Genomic DNA, 21,343 nt, shown 5'->3' with positions numbered 1-21,343 from the left:
TAAAGTGGAACGTCGCGCGACTGGACGAGCGACGTCACACATTAAACAACCTGAAATTAAAATGGATCGTCGCGCGACGAAGCGCGCGACGCAGCACATTAATAGAATCTGAAATTAAACAAATTCGTCGCGCGACGAAGCGCGCGACGCAGCATACTAACTAACAGAGTTTGAAATTAATTAAAAACAAAGAATAAATCACCGCGCGCGTGGAGCTGCGCACGCGGGAACACGTTGGGGGCAAACGGGGGAGCGCGAGGCCGAGCCGAGGCCACGCGAGCCGTGCCGGAGGCCGGGACGCCACGTGCAGGGGGCCGAGGCCATGCGCCGGGGGCAGGGGACGCCGCGCCGGGGGCAGGGCCGCCGCGGGGGAGAGCAGGGGGGCGGGTGGGGCCGCGCCGCCGCGGAGGGAAAGGCAGGGGCGAGCGGGGCCGCGCCGCCGCGGGGGAGGGGAGCAGGGGCGGGGGCGAGCCGCGCCGCCGTGGGGGGGAAGGGAGGAGGGGCGGTTGCGCCGGGGCGAGCAGGGGCGAGCCGCGCCAGGGCCACAGGGGCGCGCGCGCAGGGGAGAAGGGGAGGGCGCGCGCAGGGAAGAGGAGGGGAGGGAGGGGGAGAGAGAGGAGAAGGGAGGTGAGGGGAGCTCACCTCGGGGATCCAACTCCGGCGATCACCGTCTCCAAAACCTAGGGCACCACGGGAGAGAGATAGAGATGGATGAGAGAGAGGTTGCTGCGCGGGAGAAATCAAATGAGGCAAATGGATCTGGGGGAGGGGGAGGGGGAGGGGCGCGCGGGCCGGACCAGGCTGGACCGGGCTGGGCCAGGCTGGGCTGGACTAGGTCACATCGCGTATCGAAACCCACGACACTCATGACCATTAAACGGACTCCAATCGCGAACCAAAAACCAAAACGGAACAAGACGAACACGTGACATCAGACAAAATAATGTGTGTCGACATGATGCAACACCCATGACACTTAGGTTTTGTTTATACATGACATGGACACTTGTCACTATACTGGTTTGAAATTGGGAAGAAGGAGCGAAACGGGAAGAGAAAAGAGAGTAACGCCCGAATTTGGTGAGTGAAAAGAGGAAAAAATTCTACCCTCAAATTCAGGGCATTACAAACCTATACCCTTAAAAGAATCTCGCCCTCGAGATTCAGGGTTGGCTAGCAAAGAGCTCAGGGTATTTAGCCATCAGATCATCTTCGCGCTCCCAGGTTGCTTCTTCCTCGAGTGATGATTCAATCTGACTTTGCACATTCTGATGGTCTTCCTTCGGGTGACTCTATCTGCAGTCTCAAGGATTTGCGTTGGCTTCTCAATGTAGGTCAAGTCCTCCTGGACTTCAAGACCCTCCACTAGCAACTGCTCTTCTGGCACACGCAGACATTTCTTCAACTGAGATACATGAAAGACATCATGCACTGCGGACAAGCCTTCTGGCAAACTGAGATGATAGGCCACTTCTCCACGTCTTGCGAGAATCTGATACGGACCAATGTAGCGGGGTGCTAGCTTGCCTTTCACTCCGAATCTTCTGACTCCTCTGATCGGTGACACTTTCAGATAGATAAAATCTCCAACTTCGAAACTTAGATCTCTTCTTCTTGTGTATGCATAGCTTCGCTGCCTTGATTGCGCTATCTTCAAATTCTCTCGGACCATCTTAATGTTCTCTTCAGCTTCAAGCAGAATGTCTGGCCCGAACACTTGTTTTTCTCCAGGCTGATCCCATTGCAATGGAGTTCTACAACTCCTTCCATAAAGCGCCTGAAATGGTGACATCTTCAAGCTGGCCTGGTAACTTTTGTTATAGGAGAACTCTGCGTAAGGCAACCTCTTGTCCCATCCGGACTGATCTTGCAACGCACAGGCTCTCAACATGTCTTCAAGGATTTGATTGGTCCTTTTGGTCTGACCATCTGTCTGCGGATGATAGGCTGAACTGAAATTCAGATGTGTGCCCAAGGCTTCATGCAACTGCTGCCAGAAATGAGAGGTGAACTGCGTCCTCGGTCTGACACTATCTTCTTTGGCACACCATGAAGACAAACGATCCGAGACATGTACAATTCTGCCAATACTGCACTGTTGTAGTTGGTCTCGACAGGTATGAAGTGGGCTGAATTGGTCAAGCGGTCCACTACTACCCAAATGGAATCGTAGCCGGCTCGAGTGCGAGGCAATCCAACTATGAAATCCATACCGATTTCATCCCATTTCCACTGAGGAATTTGCAACGGTTGCAACAATCCAGCCGGTCTCTGGTGCTCTGCCTTGATCTGTCAACAACTGTCACACATAGCCACATGCTCTGCGATTTACCTCTTCATTCTATACCACCAGAATTTCTTTTTCAGATCCTGATACATCTTCTCACTTCCAGGTTGAATCGAATAAGCCGTCTCATGAGCTTCCTTGAGAATCAATTCTCGAATAGACTGGACATTGGGAACACACAAGCGGTCTTTGAACCATATCACACCTTCTGCATCTTCCCAAAAATCCTTACCTCTACCATCTAGAATCAGTCGCCGGATCTCACTGATCTTCTCATCATTCTTCTGCGCTTCTTTGATTTCCCGCTCTAGGGTAGGTTCCAACTCAATTGTGACTCCTCGCGTGTTGTTCAGAAATTCGAGACTCAACCTGTCAAACTCTTTGGCCAATTCATAAGGCATCGGACGAGCGACCATCAGATTGACTTGACTCTTCCTGCTTAAAGCATCTGCCACTACGTTCGCTTTGCCTGGATGGTAATGAATCTCCAATTCATTGTCTTTGATCTACTCTAACCATCTTCGTTGCCTCATATTCAACTCTGACTGAGTGAATATGTACTTCAGACTCTTGTGGTCTGTGTAAACATCACATTTCTGTCCATACAGATAGTGCCTCCAGGTCTTCAATGCGTGAACCACTGCTACCAACTCTAGGTCATGGATTGGGTAATTCTTCTCATGAACCTTCAGCTTTCGGGACGAGTAAGCCACAACTCTTCCCTCTTGCATCAACACACATCCCAAACCTGTGTAACAAGCATCGCAATACAACGAGAAGGGCTTGTGCACATCAGGCAAGACTAAGACAGGCACTGTAGTCAACTTCTCTTTCAACGCTTCAAAGGCCTCTTGACATTTCTGGGTCCACTAAAACTCGACCTTGTTGCCTAGCAACACTGTCATTGGTTTCGCAACCTTCAAAAACCCTTCAATGAATCGCCGATAATATCCAGCCATTCCAATGAAGCTCTTAATTCCTCGAGCATCTGTTGGCGCTTTCCAGTTCAGAATGTCTGCCACTTTCTTCGGATCCACAGCCAATCCTTCTTTGTTGATTATATGGCCCAAGAACAGGACTTCACTGATCCAGAACTCGCACTTGCTCAACTTTGCATACAACTGGTGCTCTCACAATCTCTGCAATACCATCCTCAAATGATCTGCATGCTCCTCTTCGCTTTGAGAATAAATCAGAATATCATCAATAAATACCACCACAAACTTATCAAGATAATCCATGAATACACTGTTCATTAGATTCATGAAGAAGGCCGGTGCATTTGTTAGACCGAAAGACATCACAGTGAACTCATACAGCCCATACATGGTAATGAATGCCGTCTTCGGAATGTCTGAAGGTTGAATCCTGAGCTGATGATAACCTGACCTCAGATCTATCTTGGAGAACACGCTGGCTCCTCTCAACTGGTCGAACAGATCTTCTATTCTGGGCAATGGGTACTTGTTCTTGATGGTGACCTCATTCAGAGCTCGATAATCGATACATATCCTTCTGGTGCCATATTTCTTCTCCACAAATAGGACAGGGGTGGCCCAAGGCGAGGTGCTTGGCCGGATGTAACCTTTCTCTGACAGCTCATCAATCTGCTTCTTAAGCTCAACCAACTCCGGTCCAGATACTCTGTAAGCTCTCTTAAAGATGGGGGCAGTGCCAGGAAGAAGCTCTATAGCAAATTCAACTTTCCGCTCTGGTGGCATACCTGGTAGGTCCTTTGGAAACACATCTGGGAACTCGGACACAACCTTGATAATCTCAATTGGGTTTGTTTCACTGCTATCGACAGCCATCTGATAACAACTTTCTTTCTTCGGCTCAGGCGGGACTAACTCGGTCACCACTTTCTCTCCTAGTGGGGATACCAACTTGATTGTCCTCTTATCACAACTAATAACTGCCTGATACTTGTCTAGAAAATTCATCCCTAGGATGACATCTATTCCCTGAGTACCCATTACTATGAGGTTAGCGGGAAACGCTATCCCCCTTATTTCCACACTTACTTGCAAACAAATGCTATCGGCTCGGATTCTACCACCGGCTGAGTCAATTTGAATGGGAGTTTACATGGTAGTTATTGGAAGATTATGTGCTTCTACCTATGATGCAGTAATAAATGAATGCGTTGCTCCAGTATCAAATAACACTTCGGCAATATGGGAGTCGACTGGGAACATACCTACTATCATGCCGGGGGTCTCCTGAACTGCTTCAGCCTCCAAGTGGTTCAGTCTCCATGGTTATAACGTGGCTGAGAGCGGTTGCCTGCTCCTAGCTGAGACACATTCTGCTTTGTTGGGGCATTGGGGACTTACTGCTGCTGGGCTGCCTTCTTTGGACATTGCATCACCCAATGGCCTTGCTCTCCATAGTGGAAACATGCTCTGTTTCCGCCTTGAGCTGGGGCTACTTGACTGTTCTGCTGAGTTGCTGGGACAGGAAGACAAGGTGCCTGCTGATTCTGCCTCTGGAACTGACCTCCTCCTGACTGATTGTTCTGCGATTCTGATACTGGTGCTGAGGATACTGCCTTTGGAACTGCTGCTACTGAGGTGGACACTGGTTCTGCCTGAACTGCTGAGGTTGATTGCCTAAGAAACGAGGACGATTGCTGCTTCTAGGCTGGGGTCCACTGATCTTGCGCTTGTGATCCTCCATCTCCTTACGCTTCCTCTCTGTCATGATTGCTCTGTCAATCAGGTGCTGGAATGTCGGGAAGGTATGATTCATCAACTGATACTGCAGAGGGTCAACCAAACCCCTCAGGAAACGGTACTGTCTCTTGGCGTCGGTGTTGACATCTTCAGGAGCATAGCGAGACAACTGCAGAAACCTGTCCCGGTACTCACTAACAGACAATGACCCTTGCTTGAGGGCCAGGAACTCCTCCTTCTTCACTGTCATCGACCTACAGGAACATGGTACTGACGGAAGCTACCTCTGAATTCTTCCCAGGTGATGGTGTCGGGGTTGGCATGGGTGGCGAGATAAGACTCCCACCAAGACTGAGCTGCTCCTCTCAACAGACGGGGACCATATAGAACTTTCTCCCTCTCATCACACTGAGCGGTATGCAACTCCTGCTCCACTGTGTGTAGCTAGTCTTCAGCATCCATGGGGTCTGAAGAATGAGCAAACGTTGGGGGATGACCTCTCATGAATTCAGCACGCTTGTCTCTGGGCATCTGAGACATCTGAGGCTGAGGTGGTGGTTGTTACTGCTGCTGTTGCTGAATGGCGGCCAGAGTCTGATCGATGGCTTGAACTGCCTGAGTCTGCATCAGGAACATCTGCTCAATGGACATCGGGGGCGGGGGTGGCAGTTGCTGGGGTACCTCATCCTGCTGAGCACGCCTTCCTCCTCTGCGCCTATTTTCTGACATCTGCAGAATGCAACCACACATCAGAACTGATCTTGCAAATCTTGCAGCTTAAGAAAAGAGTAGAGAATTCTCCACAACACTGAACAGATGAGCATCTTCACTGATCTCCAACACAGACCAACACATCTTCTCAGATAAAGAGGAAAGTGGAATAAAAGGCTTCCCATCTATATAACTAACTCCATTAACATAACAGGTAAACCAAAATGCAGGGGATACCCACACTCTGGTGACAGTCATTACAAAGATCCAAATCAAACATAGTTCATCATGACAAACATAAATGCACAGGATAAGCAAACTACCCTGTCTAACTAAGACTAACTAAAAGCGAGACTAACGCTAAGACTATAGCTTCTATGTATATATTTTCGTATTAATTACAAGATCCAACTCTGACGATCTATGGTTCTAAATTTATCTTGGTCTTGTAGTCGGGATTGCCATAAGACTGGTGTCCACGCCGAGGTGAGCGGTACGGGTGCTGAGTCCCGACGGGAGCGGGGGAACCATCATCCAGGTGATGACATTCCGCATGCTCAGCCCGTAGCAGGGCGATCTCAGCACGGTCCCTACTCAGCTCATCTAATGCATGGTCCAGCTTCATGTTTAGCACGGCGGCTAGGTTGACTATGCTGCTCAACCTAGGATTGTCCTCACCCACAGGTGAGATAATCACGCCTCTTGTGCTGCTAGATGGACGCGGGGGTAATACTTCAGGTTGAGACCGTCAGCTACCCCACCGAGCACTGAGCAGTAGTGTGAAAGCGCACGCCGTGCGGCATCTTGCATGGCCGCCTCAGCTGAGTCCCGCTCAGAGATGGAATAGTGCTCTGAGCAGACCTCCGCACCCCGGAGACTGTTCTCCGGACGTCGCACCAAGCAGGTCGCCTCCCAGCAGTCCGGGTAGACCCCACGATTATGCTGGAAGACCACACAGCGATACTCGATGGACCAAGTACGCCGGTCAAGTGCCCGACGTAGCAGGGTGTCGAGCATATCGTGGAAGTGACACCCACGAGCAGCGTCACGAGTGATCGGTCGAGCAACCCATCCTTCCGGCTCCTGGTCAGCAGAAAAGTCGGTGTCGTGGCTCGAGCTGCTATCGCCTCCTCCGTCGTCTGGGTCTCCTCCAACAGCTACTCCAGCGGCTGGGGCGCTCAGTGGTGGTGCAGGGGGCGCCTCCAGGGGAAGCACAGGGGAGCAGCTCCTCACAGACTCTATCTCCTGCTGGAGCGAGAAAGAAGAGCCCTGCTGCTCCTGTCGTCGATGTTCCTGCTCCTCATGCAGGCGGTGGTGCAGCCTCTCCAAGTGGCTGGACTGACCGGTCACGGGACGGCGAAGCGGACGCTCCGCGAGACGAGAGGGTAAGAAGGGGATGACAGACTTCCGTGCAGTGTGTCTAAGACGAGCCATCTACAAAAGACACCGTGAGCATAAGAGTGAGAACCGAACTAGTATGACCAGCAAGTAATGAACCATAAATAAATGAAGGATTAGAATAAAACACAGTTTTCAGCAAGGTATAATATATAGTAGAACATAGGTTTGGTCGATATGACCAACTTTTGAAGGGATACCAAAGTCAAGGCAGGGACAGAGGTCTATAATCCTTATAACGACCATTCTACTCTAGGTTAGCGGCTCTACAGTCAGCATGGCTTTGATACCACCTATGTCACACCCGGTTTTAGAAGGCAAACCGAATGCGAACCATGTACGTGTCAGGATTAGCAATTCACGTACACAACAGTTACATAACATGGACATCATCACACAATGCTCAAATAGTATTAAAAAGGGGGAATAATAGTCGATTACATCATATGTCTGAGACATCCACATAGTCTTTACAATAAATCAAAGTGCGGAAAAGAAACGTAGATAAACGCGGCCTTCACAGGCAGCCGACTGGGGGTTGCCACTAACCCACGCCTAGAACTCATCGTAATCTTGGAACTCCTGGTGGTCTCCTTCCATGGCTTCATCCTCTCCTGAGCAGGGGTTGCAATGCTGACAACCTGGGGATGGTGGGGTTTGGTGTGTAGAGCAAGGGTGAGTACACATCAACATACTCAGCAAGTATCTTGTTTGGCTATAGTGGACTAGCTTTATGTGAGGGTAAGTCAAGCAGTTGCTTTTAGTTGGTCAGATTATTATTACTAGTAGAGAAAGCCATATTTTAGAATTAACCCATGTTATTAACCCAAACGTACTCCTTTCCAAACGGAAAGAGTACCACTTACCATTACCAGAGTCAATACTAAGAACCATCAATCTCATTGCCACCTGTAATCCGAACATCTCTGATCAAGTATCACTAATCATCGGAGCTCCCTTGGCCGCTCATAACCGCGAGCATGGCTGACATATCAGTTTTTAAACACTCTACAGAGGTTGTGCACTTTACCCACAAGCCGTGATTCCCTTTCTGCCCGGAGATCATGACTCTCCATTGATCACTACCAAGGTGACCCAGCAGGGCATCACTATGTAGCCTTTACAAAGATTTCCCGGGGCTTTAGCCGCCCTTTAGGTTTCCTAAATGCACCACACTCCTCCCCAAGGGAAGAACCCGAACTTGGCAGAGCGAGCCGCATACGCCGAGCCCCATTGACGGCACGACGGGTAAGCGAAATACACCCCGGTTCCTCTAATTATTCAGCTAATGGCATCCCATTCCACCCTCATGGTTGCACTGTTTTCCCGGGCGGTCATCCAACGAACAGGTCCTTACGGAGAGGCACTCGAGAAACCGCTCGAGCCCCCTTGAAGGCCACAAGTATAACATCATAATAAAGGAGGGAAAACAACGTATCATTGATAAATCTCATCATGTTCATTGATTAGAGTTGAGCAATAGCATAAAGCTAAACAATAATAATCCAACCCAGATAGGTAAACAACGACATGGATAACAAAAGCTAGTCAATCCTTAGGTATAAATGTGAAATGCGAGAGGTGAATTAAAGAATGTATAGGACAAAGATAGTTCAAGGGACACTTGCCTCCACCAACCGATTGCTGCTCAGGGGCTTCTCCTGCGAGTTCCTCGGGCTCTTCAACCGGATCGTTCTCTATACGAGCGCAAACATACATACATCCACACATTTAATACAAAAGAACAGTACACCATACAATAGAATGCAGTAAATAAACAGACGTTCCACGTGGGGCTCGCAACTATGATTAAGAGAGAGAAAGAGGAAAAGACAGTCGAGAAACGATCATGTTATATTATTATAAATTAAACCACTCACTTAATTGAAGGGCATTAATTTGGACACTACGTTTAGCATAAAGTAAAGTCATATTTCATGTTTAATCATTATAAGCAGATGAAGATAAATTAAAAGGATTGTCGCGCGGTGAGACGCGCGACATAACACTTTAAATTGAATTAAGAAATCAACGACTCGTCGCGCGACAGAGCGCACAACGAGACACTTGCATTAATTATAAAGAGACGTTAAGCGTCGCGCAACGAAACGCAAGACGACATACGTCATCCGAACTGAATTTAAAGTGGAACGTCGCGCGACTGGACACGCGACGTCACACATTAAACAACCTGAAATTAAAATGGATCGTCGCGCGACGAAGCTCGCGACGCAGCACATTAATAGAATCTAAAATTAAACAAATTCGTCGCGCGACGAAGCGCGCGACGCAGCATGCTAACTAACAGAGTTTGAAATTAATTAAAAACCAAGAATAAATCACCGCGCGCGTGGGGCTTCGCACGTGGGAACGCGTTGGGGCAAACGGGGGAGCGAGAGGCCGCGCCGAGGCCGCGTGAGCTGTGCTGGGGGCTGGGACGCCGCGCGCAGGGGGCCGAGGCCATGCGCCGGGGGTAGGGGACGTCGCGCCGGGGGCCGGGACTGCGCGCCGGGTGGTCGGGACCGCGCCGGGGGCCGGGAACCGCCGCGCCGGGGGCAGGGCCGTCGCGGGGGAGAGCAGGGGGGCGGGCGGGGCCGTGCCGCCGTAGAGGCAGGGGCAGGGGCGAGGGCGAGCCCCACCGTCACGGGGATGGGCAGGGAGCAGGGGCGGCCGCGCCGGGGCGAGCAGGGGCGAGCCGCGCCGGGGCCGCAGGGGCGCGTGCGCAGGGGAGAAGGGGAGGGCGCACGCAGGGAAGAGGAGGGGAGGGAGGGGGGAGAGAGAGGATAAGGGAGGGGAGGGGAGCTCACCTCGGGGATCCAACTCCGGCGATCACCGTCTCCAAAACCTAGGGCACCACGGGAGAGAGATAGAGATGGGAGAGAGAGAGGTTGCTGCACAGGAGAAATCAAATGAGGCAAGTGGATCTGAGGGAGGGGTAGGGGCGCACATGGGGTGGGCAGGGGCGCCAGGGGCGCGCGGGCCAGACCGGGCCAGACCGGGCCAGACCGGGCCGGGCTGGGCTGGACTGGGTCAGATCGCGGATCGAAACCCATGACACGCATGACCATTAAACGGACTCCAATTTCGAACCGAAAACTGAAACGGAACGAGACGAACACGTGACTTCAGACAAAGAAATGCGCGTCGGCATGATGCAACACCCATGACACTTAGGTTTTGTTTATACATGACACGGACACTTGTCATTATACTGGTTTGAAATTGGGAAGAAGGAGCGAAACGGGAAGAGAAAAGAGAGTCACTCCCGAATTTGGTGAGTGAAAAGAGGAAAAAATTCTACCCTCAAATTTAGGGTGTTACAGTTGCTGGCGAGGAGGCAGAGCTCGTCGGGGCAATGTACGCAACAGGAGTTCGACGGTGGCCGCGGAACAAACCCGAGGTCACGGCGTACAACGACGGTGCTCCACGGGCGCACCCGTAGTGCGAGAGAGGGGTGCTAGGGGTCTGCAGAGAAGTGCTACTAGGCTAGGGGACTGAGTGAGTGATCACGGGCTCAAAAGGAGGTCGAGCGCGTGGGGGAGTGGCCGAGAAATACGCGACGTGGGCGCGTCCACGGTGGGGTGCGCGGGCGAGAGGTTAGGGAAGGGGAGGTGGCTGACAGGTGGGGTTCGCGGGCCAGCGAGAGCAAACTCGCGAACTGGCAGTCAGCGCTGCTAGGTTAGACCCACCTGGCTGCGAGAGGGAGCGGGCGCGCCAGCGAAGGAACTGGCGCCGACAAGCTGGCCCCACCGAGCAGCGGGAGGGAGAGAGGCAGAGAGCGCACGGGCGAAGGCTAGCGCTGACAGGTGGGTCCCACCTGTCATGTGGAGCGGGCGCGAGGGTGCGGAGTAGCTGGGCCGGATTGGGCTAAATGGGATTCTAGATGGATTATCCGAAGATTCTGAGGGTAGCGATGACCTTGATTTTGACAGTGGTGCAGAAGATGCTGAAGATCGGCCATGGAGGCCGAGCCATGTTTTTTTTGGAAAATCCACTGTTAAGAAAGAGCAAATTGAGGCAATGAAGGGCAAGTGTTTCCATGATATATCTATAGTGAGGGCTGGAGGAGAGAACACTGGTCCTCTTCCTGGGGCAAACGAAGTGGTGGTATTCAAAAGTTTTATGAAGGCTCGACTTCGCTTTCCTTTGCATAAGATGCTAGTTGGAGTGTTGAAAAGATTCGAAATATACCTTCATCAGCTTACTCCCGAAGCTTTGATTAAAGTTGGAGTTTTTATTTGGGCGATGTGGAGCCAAGGGCTGGAGCGAGACGCCGACTGCTTCTACAATATTCACAAATTATCCTACCAGGCGAAGGCGGTTGGGAAGGAGCAATATCATAACAACTTTGGTTGTTACTCCTTCGTATATCGTTCTGATACGAGACACCCTGTTCCAACATTTCGGAAAAAGTGGCCAGGGTCCTGGATGAAGTAGTGGTTCTATGTTAAGAATGATTTGATTTGGTTGAGAGGGATGATGTGAAGGATGTAATTCAACGACCCATACAATCACGCTTCGGCATTAGGAGGCCTTCGATCGTGAATAGCAAAAAGGCTCAAGCATGCCTGGTGGCTTTCAACACTGTGTTCAGCTATATTGGTACCATAGACTTGGTTTAGGAGCACATAGCCTTCAAAGTGTGGCCCCTTGTTAATGAATGGGAGATGCCCAAGGAGACCGCTGCTAGTTCAAGCAAAGGTGGTCTGGTTTACCTGAAATACACCTACCGCTATAGAAGTTAATTTGGCGAGCCAGATGATGAATGTCTTGACGCCATTTAAGCGACTAGTGAGGAGTTGTTGGGGGCTTATACGAATGCTGAAGATGAAGCCATTAACACTGCCTTTGGTGCCCACGGAAAAATAAGTTTGAACAGAGTATTTGATGTTATTGGATTTGTCTATCCTGACTACTTCTTTCCTGCACGGAAGCAAAGGATAAATTGAAGCGACGACTTCCTCCACCACGCCGAACCCAAAAAAGACAAAAGTTCTAACTCACCGGATGTTGGGGTCCTTCGTCCTCCGAAGGTCCTCAAAAACGTAATTTAACAATGTCTTCCAAGCATGCTTTATAGAAAGGTACCTTCGGATTCAGGATCAAAGGCATATACGATGAGAAAGGCACGATCGTGACACAGGTTGCCGTTACTTCGAAGCTATGCTCAAAGGAGCTTCGATTCAATCACGGGAAAAGGAACCGACTTAAAGGGGAAAAGGCTATCCAGTCCTCATAGATTTTTCTATAAGCCAATAATAAATGTAAAGGGCATGACTGTAATTTCTCACAGGCTATGTCCTGTGCCTATAAATAGATGAACAGTACCCCCGTACTGTTCACGCTGACTTGTAATCGCTCGTGCGTCACACTTGTATTTTTACCTTCTATCAAGCCGAAGGTATATTTGTAGTTCAATACTGTTTCTATTTTCCCATAATGAAATAATAAAGTTATATTAATGATGTTATATGATTATTCATATTATCTTTCATGTTTCATATGCTTCATCTTTCATTAATGTATACTGTGATGATGAAGGTATGTCCTTCATGAGTTTCGTCCGAAGATCGTTATATCCTAAGGGAAATAATGCTTCAAAGGACGGAGGATATTAACATTTAACATTTTATGTTGCCTTGTTCTTAACTCATAGCATTTGAGAACAAGTCCCCAACACCGGCTAAAGTCGTACTTTTTAGAAAGGGCTACAAAACTACCTGCTCTAGGGACTTCAAAGACAGAAGTTGCCGAAGCAATAGAAATTGCTTGAAAAAGCTAGCTGTGAACATGTGAAGGATGTAATGCAGCAAAAATTCTCAGTTTCAGTGAATGATATTAGAGAACCTTCAGCTCAAGCTACTACCTTTGGCGATAAATTTTACTCTGAAATGTGGATGAACGGCGGGAAGGAGATAGCAGACAAAGCTATCAAATGAAATGAAGAAGAATCCCATCTAGCTTCAGAGGAAGCGAGAAAAGCTGAAGAAGCTGCAGAGCGAGAAAGGCATATAGGTTTGTTTATGTTACATTTTAGCTTCGTAAGTGCTTTAGCTTCATGTCTAACAAAGCTATATTTTTATGTAGCGGAACTTTCTCCCCCCAGAACCGTGCGATCCTGAAGTTAATACAGCTCTAAGGGGATTCCTTGATGAATTTAAGATAGTAAACACGGCGATAGACGAAGCTGTTGATAAATTACTAAACGAAGCTGCACAAAAGGTTCTGAAGGAAGATGATTAAATTGTGTGTAAAAACATTGTAGAATCTGTGTATTACTTTTATGCAAAAATAATTGTAAACTGTGTGATTTCATCGTGTAATATATTTCTTTGTGTAGCATGAAATTATCATACGTACCGTTTTTAAGCCGTATGCTAAAAAACAACTTCCCTTCTTTTCACGCTTCATAAAGAAAATCCCTTTTTTGTCGAAGGTCTTGTAAATTCATAAAGAATACTGTTGCCGAAGTAAAAGTATTGCCCCCTTCTTCATCTTGTTTGAGGACAACCGTCAAAGATATGTCATCTTTTCCTTTGCCATGCTTTGTTGCATAATTTCTCTGCAAACATGTATTTTGCTTCGTATATCAACCTCATTTGTGGATGAAGGAGCAATTTCCCTTCTTCTCCCTTTATAGATGATGCGAAATGATGCATGATGTTATGATGCAAAATGATGCGATGATATGATGCAAAATATGTTTGAGCAAAAATGATGATAGAAAACATTTTATAATAAGACTCTGCATCCTCTTAGGAACGACTTTGAAGTCTCTTCACCTTTGCTAGGTGGTATTTTAGCTCTGCATCCCCGTAGGAATGACTTTGGAGCTTAGCTCTGCATCCCCTTAGGAATGACTTTGGAGCTTCTTCACCTTTACTTACGTGGCATTTTGGCTCTGCATCCCCGAAGTAACGACTTTGGAGCTTTTTCACCTATACTTAGGTGTCATTTTAGCTCTGCATCCCCGTAGGAACGATTTTGGAGGTTCTTCACCTTTGTTGTTACACTTGATGGCGTAATCATAGGTTTATTACAATGTGTCGAAGGTTGCACCTTCTCAAGTTGTTTCTGAGACAAAAATGTAAAGCAAATGAAACAAAAATTACAATAGATGTGTATCAAGTTCTTGATCCAGCCTCGCTATTGCTTCAGTAAATATGCCTGGACTCTAGAACAGTACTATTAACTATCCAAGCTTCGGACTCCTCTTGTGTCACACTGCTACTGAACTTGACACTGCCCCTGAGGCTGCTGATTATGGGAGTGACTTGTCGAACTTGTCGAAGCCACTGCAGTTGTAGGTTGTGAGAATGGTTGTTGGTTACCCACATATTGTGGAATGTATGGGGAGTAACAAGAAGCAGTATGTAGAACTTGCTTCGGTTGGTTCTTACGTACTCCGACCTCAGCTATCTCCTTCTGTTTTTGTATTGTAACTTGGCAGGTTCTTGTTGTATGCCCCTTGTCCTCTCCACAGAATAAGCAAAATAGTCTTCTTGGTTGAGAGTTATATCTCCCACCAAAGCTACGTCCTCCTCTACCTCTTGGGGGCGGCGGTCTAAAGGAGCTCTGTTGCGCCCCTGTTGACTAAGAACTGTGCTTGTGCCCTTGGTTATGATTGTTCCTATCCTCATGACTCGGATTGTGAATTGTCCTGAAATGCCTTGGATGAAGCCTTCCTCTGAAGCCCCTGGTCATCTAAGAATATATGTAGGCTTCCTCCCTTCTTTGTTGGAAATCATTATCAGCTCTAATATATTCATCCATCTTTTGGAGAAGCTTCTCCAGGGTTTGGGTAACATTCTAGCAAAATATAGTGTCATTGGGCCTAGGCGAAGTCCCTTGATCATGGCCTTAATGACGATCTCATTTGGCACTATTGGTGCCTGGGCTCTGAGGCGCAAGAATCTTCAAACATATGCATGCAGATATTCTTCGTGATCCTATGTGCACTAGAATAAAGATTGAGCGGTCACTGGCTTGGTCTGAAACCCTTTATATCTAGTGACCAACATATCCTTCAGTTCCTGTGATGATGTGATTGTTCCTGGCCTGATAGAAGAATACCAAGTTTGAGCAACACTTCTGACTGCTATGACGAAGGATTTATCCATGACAGCCATGTTGGCACCATATGATGATATGGTCGCTTCGTAGCTCATCAAAAACTGCTTCGGGTCTGAGTGAGCATCGTACATGGGTAGCTGAGGTGGCTTATACAATGGTGGCCATGGGATAGCCTGCAACTCTATAGCTAGAGGGGAAGCGTCATCAAAAGCAATGTTATTATGATGAAAATCATCATACCACATGTCATCATGGCTGGGGCCTTTTTGACGAATGTCTCTTTGTTGTGGCTTGTGCCCTTGCTCAGTATCCTTCGCAATATGTTGCATTTTCTTGGCTGCTTTGTCAATATTATTTTGGAGCTCGGCCAGCTGAAGCATCTTTTCCGTTCTATTTTCCACCTATTGATGAATAGCTTCCAGGTTGCTGATTTCTTAGTCTAGTTCCTCGTCTTGTGGTGTTGTGCTAGTAGCTTTCCTCTTCTGGCTTTGGGCCTCCCTTAGAAGGACCCCATCTTGATTGGTGTCCAAGGGAGCAAGGACAGCCCCTAGCGCCATTGGCTTCTTCGGCGGCATGACGAAGGTGCTTGCAGAATTCTCCTAACGAAGGTGGTCGTCGAGTTCACCGGAGGTGGGCGCCAATGTTGGTCACTTCTTTTCGATCACTATACACAATCAAAAATAAGACAACACAGTGTTAAAGAGATAGATAACCTTTGTCATGAAGGAATTAACCCTTCAGGGTAACTCCTTCACTAACAAAGGTAAGTGTCAAGTAAATGAATGAACGTACAAAGAATATAAAGGTTTTTAGATATGATAATTCAATCAAGATATCTTCCTGATATATTCTTTCTTTCATAAATTAACTTTATAATTGTACCTTCGGCAGTTGCAAAAAGAAACACAACAAAGATTCCGTAGGGAGAGAATTACACAGCAATTGCACCGACCACCAAAAAGGTACTTTATGAAGGGCACTGTTCATATATTTATAAGGAGTCGTACAGCTTCATATGATATTACATTCATGCCCTCATGGATTACACACAAAGTTTACAAATATCACAGGGACAACATTGTATTTTTCCCTTAGCAACTTGGATAACACCTTCTCCTTGTATCGTCTCCCCATGTTGTTGTGACGAAGCTAACTTCGTTGCGCTTCCACCGTTCTGCGTTGAAGCTATTCTAATTCCGAAGCTCCTGTAATATTTAGTAATATGCTGATAACAAATGGTTAGCCGTGTTTTTGAGGACCTTCAGAAGACGAAGGCCCCCAACACCTAGGAGGGATGGGTACTCGGATCGGACTCAAGTAGGGAGTCAAGATCGGTGGGTGGGGAGGAGCCAGCAAGGGGAAACACGTCTTTGTCGAAGACGACGTGACGAGAGATGATGATGCGATGGGAGGTGAGGTCAAGACAGCGATACCCCTTGTGGTCAGGAGAGTAGCCAAGGAAGAGGTAGTGAGTGGAGTGTGGAGACAACTTATGAGGAGCAATAGCAGAAGTGTTGGGATAGCAGGCACAACCGAACACACGGATGTGGTCATAGGAGGAGGTTGTGCTATACAGGGTGATGTATGGGGTGGGGTGGCTCACCACCTTCGATGGGAGGCGGTTGAGGAGGTGGGTTGCGGTGTGCAGGGCCTCTTCCTAGTAGCTGGTAGGGAGAGACACCTGGAACAGAAGGTAGCAGATCATGTTAGTGGTGGTGCGAATCATGCGTTTGGCCCGGTCGTTCTAGGTAGAGGTGTAGGGGCATAAGAGACATAACTGAACGCCACTGGCTAGGAAGAATGACTGAGAGGTGTGGTTGTCGAACTCGCGGCCATTGTCACACTATAGTGCACGAACCAGGCGACGGAATTGGGTGGAGACCTAAGCAAAGAAGTGAGTGAGGGTGGTAAAAGTGTCAGACTTCAAACGAAGAGGGAAAGTCCAAAGAAAATGGAAAAAAATCATCCAAAATTACAAAATAGTATTTATAGCCAGAAAGACTGAGTACAGGATAGGTCCAGAGATCACAATGAACCAGGTCAAAAGCCTGCTCAGCCCGAGAAGAAGAGGTAGTAAAAGGGAGACGAGTATGTCGACCAAGCTAATAAGCATGACAGAGGCCCTCAAAATGTCCCCTACTATAAGAAGAATCTAGACTGCTGGAGATCTTGGTCATAACGCTAGGTCCTGGGTGGCCGATACGACGATGCCAATACGTGGAAGTGGTGGTGGAGACCAGGACGGAAGGTGGAGATGTGCCGTTGAAGAGGGTCGGAGCGTGTAGAGGGGCTTGACGCTTTCACATCGAGCGAGTGGGGTCCAGGTGGCCAGGTCCTGCACAGAAAAACCAGAGTGGTCAAACTCAATGGAATAAGAATTGTCGGTGGTGAACCGATGGACGGAAAGAATATTGTGTGTGATATGTGGGGCTACGACAACATCTTTGAGATAGAATGGCCTAGGGAGCATCGAGGCACATACTGAGATGACTGGAAGAGTGGAACCGTTTCCAACGATGATCGAGGTAGGGTGTGTGGAAGGAGGTGGGCATGAGAAAGATAGCATGCGTGTGGTGGGAGTGGTGTGATAGGATGCGCTAGAGTCGATGACCCAGTCAGAGGATGGTGGAGCCAATGCCATGGTGTTGTATGCGGCTGCGAGGGCAGCTGGGTCCCATCCTCCAGCGAATGGGGACCATGGTGTCGTGGTAGATGTCCTTGTAGGCGGAACCGAAGGTGGGGTCATTGGGGGCATGTCGTATGGAGGCATGCCGTAGGTAGGCGACGGAGGTGCGTTGTAGTGTGGCGTAGTCAAGAGAGCCGGCGCTGGCGCCGGAAGACGAGAGGCACTGGGGCACTAACCCGACCACATGGAGAAGGTGCCGGTCCAGGGGATGTAGAACGACAGCCAGCCCTGGCCACCACCCCTGCCCAGTGGAACCTCCACGGGTGGAGCTGCGGCCCCCCACATCCGCCCTAGCGGGGGCGACGACCACCATAGACAGTGGAAGCCTGAAGAGGGGCCGCAGGAGCCACGACAGGGGGTCGAGTAGGGGACCTGGTCGACAAAGTGCGGGGGTTGTCCCGTGGAGGGAGCCTGAGCACCAAGGTACGGTCTGCCACCGGCTCATCGAGATCGCGGAGGGAGTCCGCTAGGCCCTTCATCTGGTGGTTGTACTCCCCCACGGAGATGTCCCCCTAGGAGAACTAGTGGAAGTGGCCGTCGAGGTGAAGAGCCCGAGCATCCCGGTTCCCGAGAAATTGTTCCTCGAGAGCGAGCCATGCCTGGCGGCCCGTGTGCGCCTTATCACGGATGATGTCCTAGAGCTCGACGGTGATGGTGTCGTGGAGCCACGAGAGCACCACAGTGTCCATCAAGGACCATGTTGTCACACCCAGATTTCAGGGGCAAACCTGGGCACGAATCAAATGTGTGCTAGGATCAAGTCTCACACATATGATGACTCATGGTATAGAAACGAATGTCACATCTTTAATATATAATGGAGATTTGTACAAAATAGTTAAATAATTACATCATATGAAGACAACGATCCAACAACCATAGTTGACTACGAGACGATGGCCTAGACCTCTTACGAACTCATCGCGGCATCCTTCATGCTCCTTAACTTGTGGTACTTGTTCTTGACCTGAGGGGAATGCGAGTACAGCAAGGGTGAGCTCACATACATTCATCGCTCAACAAGTTGTGGGGAATAATGTGCATGAGCTCAGTTATGGTGGGGCTCATGTGAAGTGTAAGGCTTACCAAAGAATATGGTTAAAGCTGAGCATTTCTTTTAAGGTTGGCCAAAGTTTTATTAGCAGTTACTAAGTATAAGTAGATACCAACCCAATTAAATAAGAGATCACAATTAATAATAACACCCACAATGCAATGCAAATGACAGAATAAATTTAATTCCATAAATTAATAATGCGAGAGTCTTGAGTCGCTCTTGACCGTGAGCACGACTGATATACCAGTTTTACACTCTGCAGAGGTTGCACATCCTTACCACATGACGTGTTTCTCGATTAGCCAGGATTAGCTAGACCCTTAGACACTTCCAAGGTGAATGGCTAGGGATCCACTGCGAGGCCTTTCCAAAGTTCCACTAGTTCGAGAAAACCCGCAACGGATTCAGGAAGAAGGAAGCATAGGAATCTCTTGTCCAAAAAGCTTTACAGACAATCCGACCCGACGACCTCCCTATACTCTGCAGCGATGCCTCACCGCTTGCCCCTTTCAGGTAAGGTAATCTCTCCCTAGCTTTCCTAATTACTTGGCCAAGGCGTCCCTTTCCACCCTTGTGGTAGCACTGTTATCTCAAGTTAAGCTCCATGTTCCAATTAACACAATAATCTTATCATGAACAATAATTAAATCAATAGCAAAATTGGAGCATGATCATAATTCAGATGTAACATTAATACCAAAACTAGGTAGAGCAATAGCAAGTCTACCCAATAGTTCATTTGTTTGCAAGGTGTGGGGTAAACAAAACTAGGGAAACCTATTAGGTCCCATCAAATTAATTTGAGCATGTCACAGTGATTAACCGGAACATTATTAGGTAAAGAAGGGTGATCAAGGGCACAACTTGCCTGTAACTTGAGAATGCAGGTACTTCACCAAGTTGGTCTTCAGATTTCTCGTGACCTCACTTCTATTTGTAGCAATACATACAAATAGACAAGGAGTACATAAAGATAACATTACACTAAACAGGGAAAACAACTGCATAATAATATTCTATGTGCCGCTTCGAGACCCCAGGTTAGAGAATGACTAAATTCTGAGTTATGGTTCAAGAGAGATGGTTTTCGGAAGATCTATGTGATTAACCAATTAGATCTAGGTCTTGATGTTGATTTTATAAATCATGTGATAAAGATATTAAAGAAATAACTTTAATCTACATTATACTATAGTAGATATCATATTATGGTCACATACTAACTTTGATTAGAATGATTAATCAACTAACATAAGTTAAATAAATATACAATTATAAAAGTATGTGGAATGATAAAAAAATAATGTTTTTAATGTGTATAGAATTTTATTCTGAAGCTAACGCAATTGGAAGGACTAAAACATAGTTAAAATGAGCAAGACATGGATTTTCCTAAGTTTTTGTGCATTTTTGTATTAATTTTGTGCCTAAAATAAACTCCAAGGGCTAATATGCAAAGTCTCCATTTAATTTTATTTTCGTTACACTGAAAAATGGATGGCAGGTTAATTAGCCATGAACACAAGGGCTCATATGCAATAAGTCCTCGACGAATGGGTTAGACACACTCAGGTTGTCCGATAGCGAACCAATGGTCCACATTAGAAGCTCCTTCTTCCGAACCAGTATCCAACCTCCGCCATCAGATGACATCTCAACGACAAGGATCTAATTCAGGGAAAGGGTATGCTTATATCTAATCTCAGTCGTCTGTGGGGTGATCTAATGGCTACGGGGCATCTTCCTCCACCTGACAACCAACTACGGCGGCGCCCCGCCCCACGGCAAAGCCACACCGGTGAGCCATCCAACATGGCCCTCCAGAACATAACCCAACACACTGAGAAGGGCTACACCATGAGGGAATTAAAGTGAATTTCTCAATGGAGTTCTTACTCGGGATGAAGACATAGGGACCTGTGCCCACGGCCACGTGCGGACCAACAACAGACCCCCAAGTCGGCGAGCAATTCTAGTTTCCGTAGTCGATCCATTCGCCCGGGAAGTTAAAACCCACACGCAGCGTGCCCCGGTGATGCTACCATACCTAGGGCCAGGCCGTGAGCTTGTTCGGCTTCTATAGCAACGATGACGAGCTCTTCTCTCTATCTTGATCTTGCGGGTGGTGGCGTAGCACTCGACGGCGGCTCCTACAGCACGGACCCAGGGGTGCAGTGTAACGCCCTAAATTTGGGGGTAGAATTTTTTCTTCTTTTCTCTCACCAAATTCGGGCGTTACTCTCTTTTCTCTTCTAGATTCGCTCTTTCTTCCCAATTTCAAACCAGTATAGTGACAAGTGTCCGTGTCGTGTATGAACCAAAACCTAAGTGCCATGGGTGTTGCATCATGCCAACGCACATTTATTTGTCTGATATTGCGTGTTCGTCTCGTTCTATCTCGGTTTTCGGTTCGCGATTGGAGCCTGTGTCGTGCGTCTCGGATTGGGTCGTGCGTG

Source organism: Zea mays, chromosome 2 (genome assembly GCF_902167145.1).
Source record: "Zea mays cultivar B73 chromosome 2, Zm-B73-REFERENCE-NAM-5.0, whole genome shotgun sequence".
NCBI classification, from domain to species: domain Eukaryota; kingdom Viridiplantae; phylum Streptophyta; class Magnoliopsida; order Poales; family Poaceae; genus Zea; species Zea mays.
The sequence above is the reverse complement of the archived record's forward strand: the minus strand, read 5'-3'. Positions refer to the sequence as shown.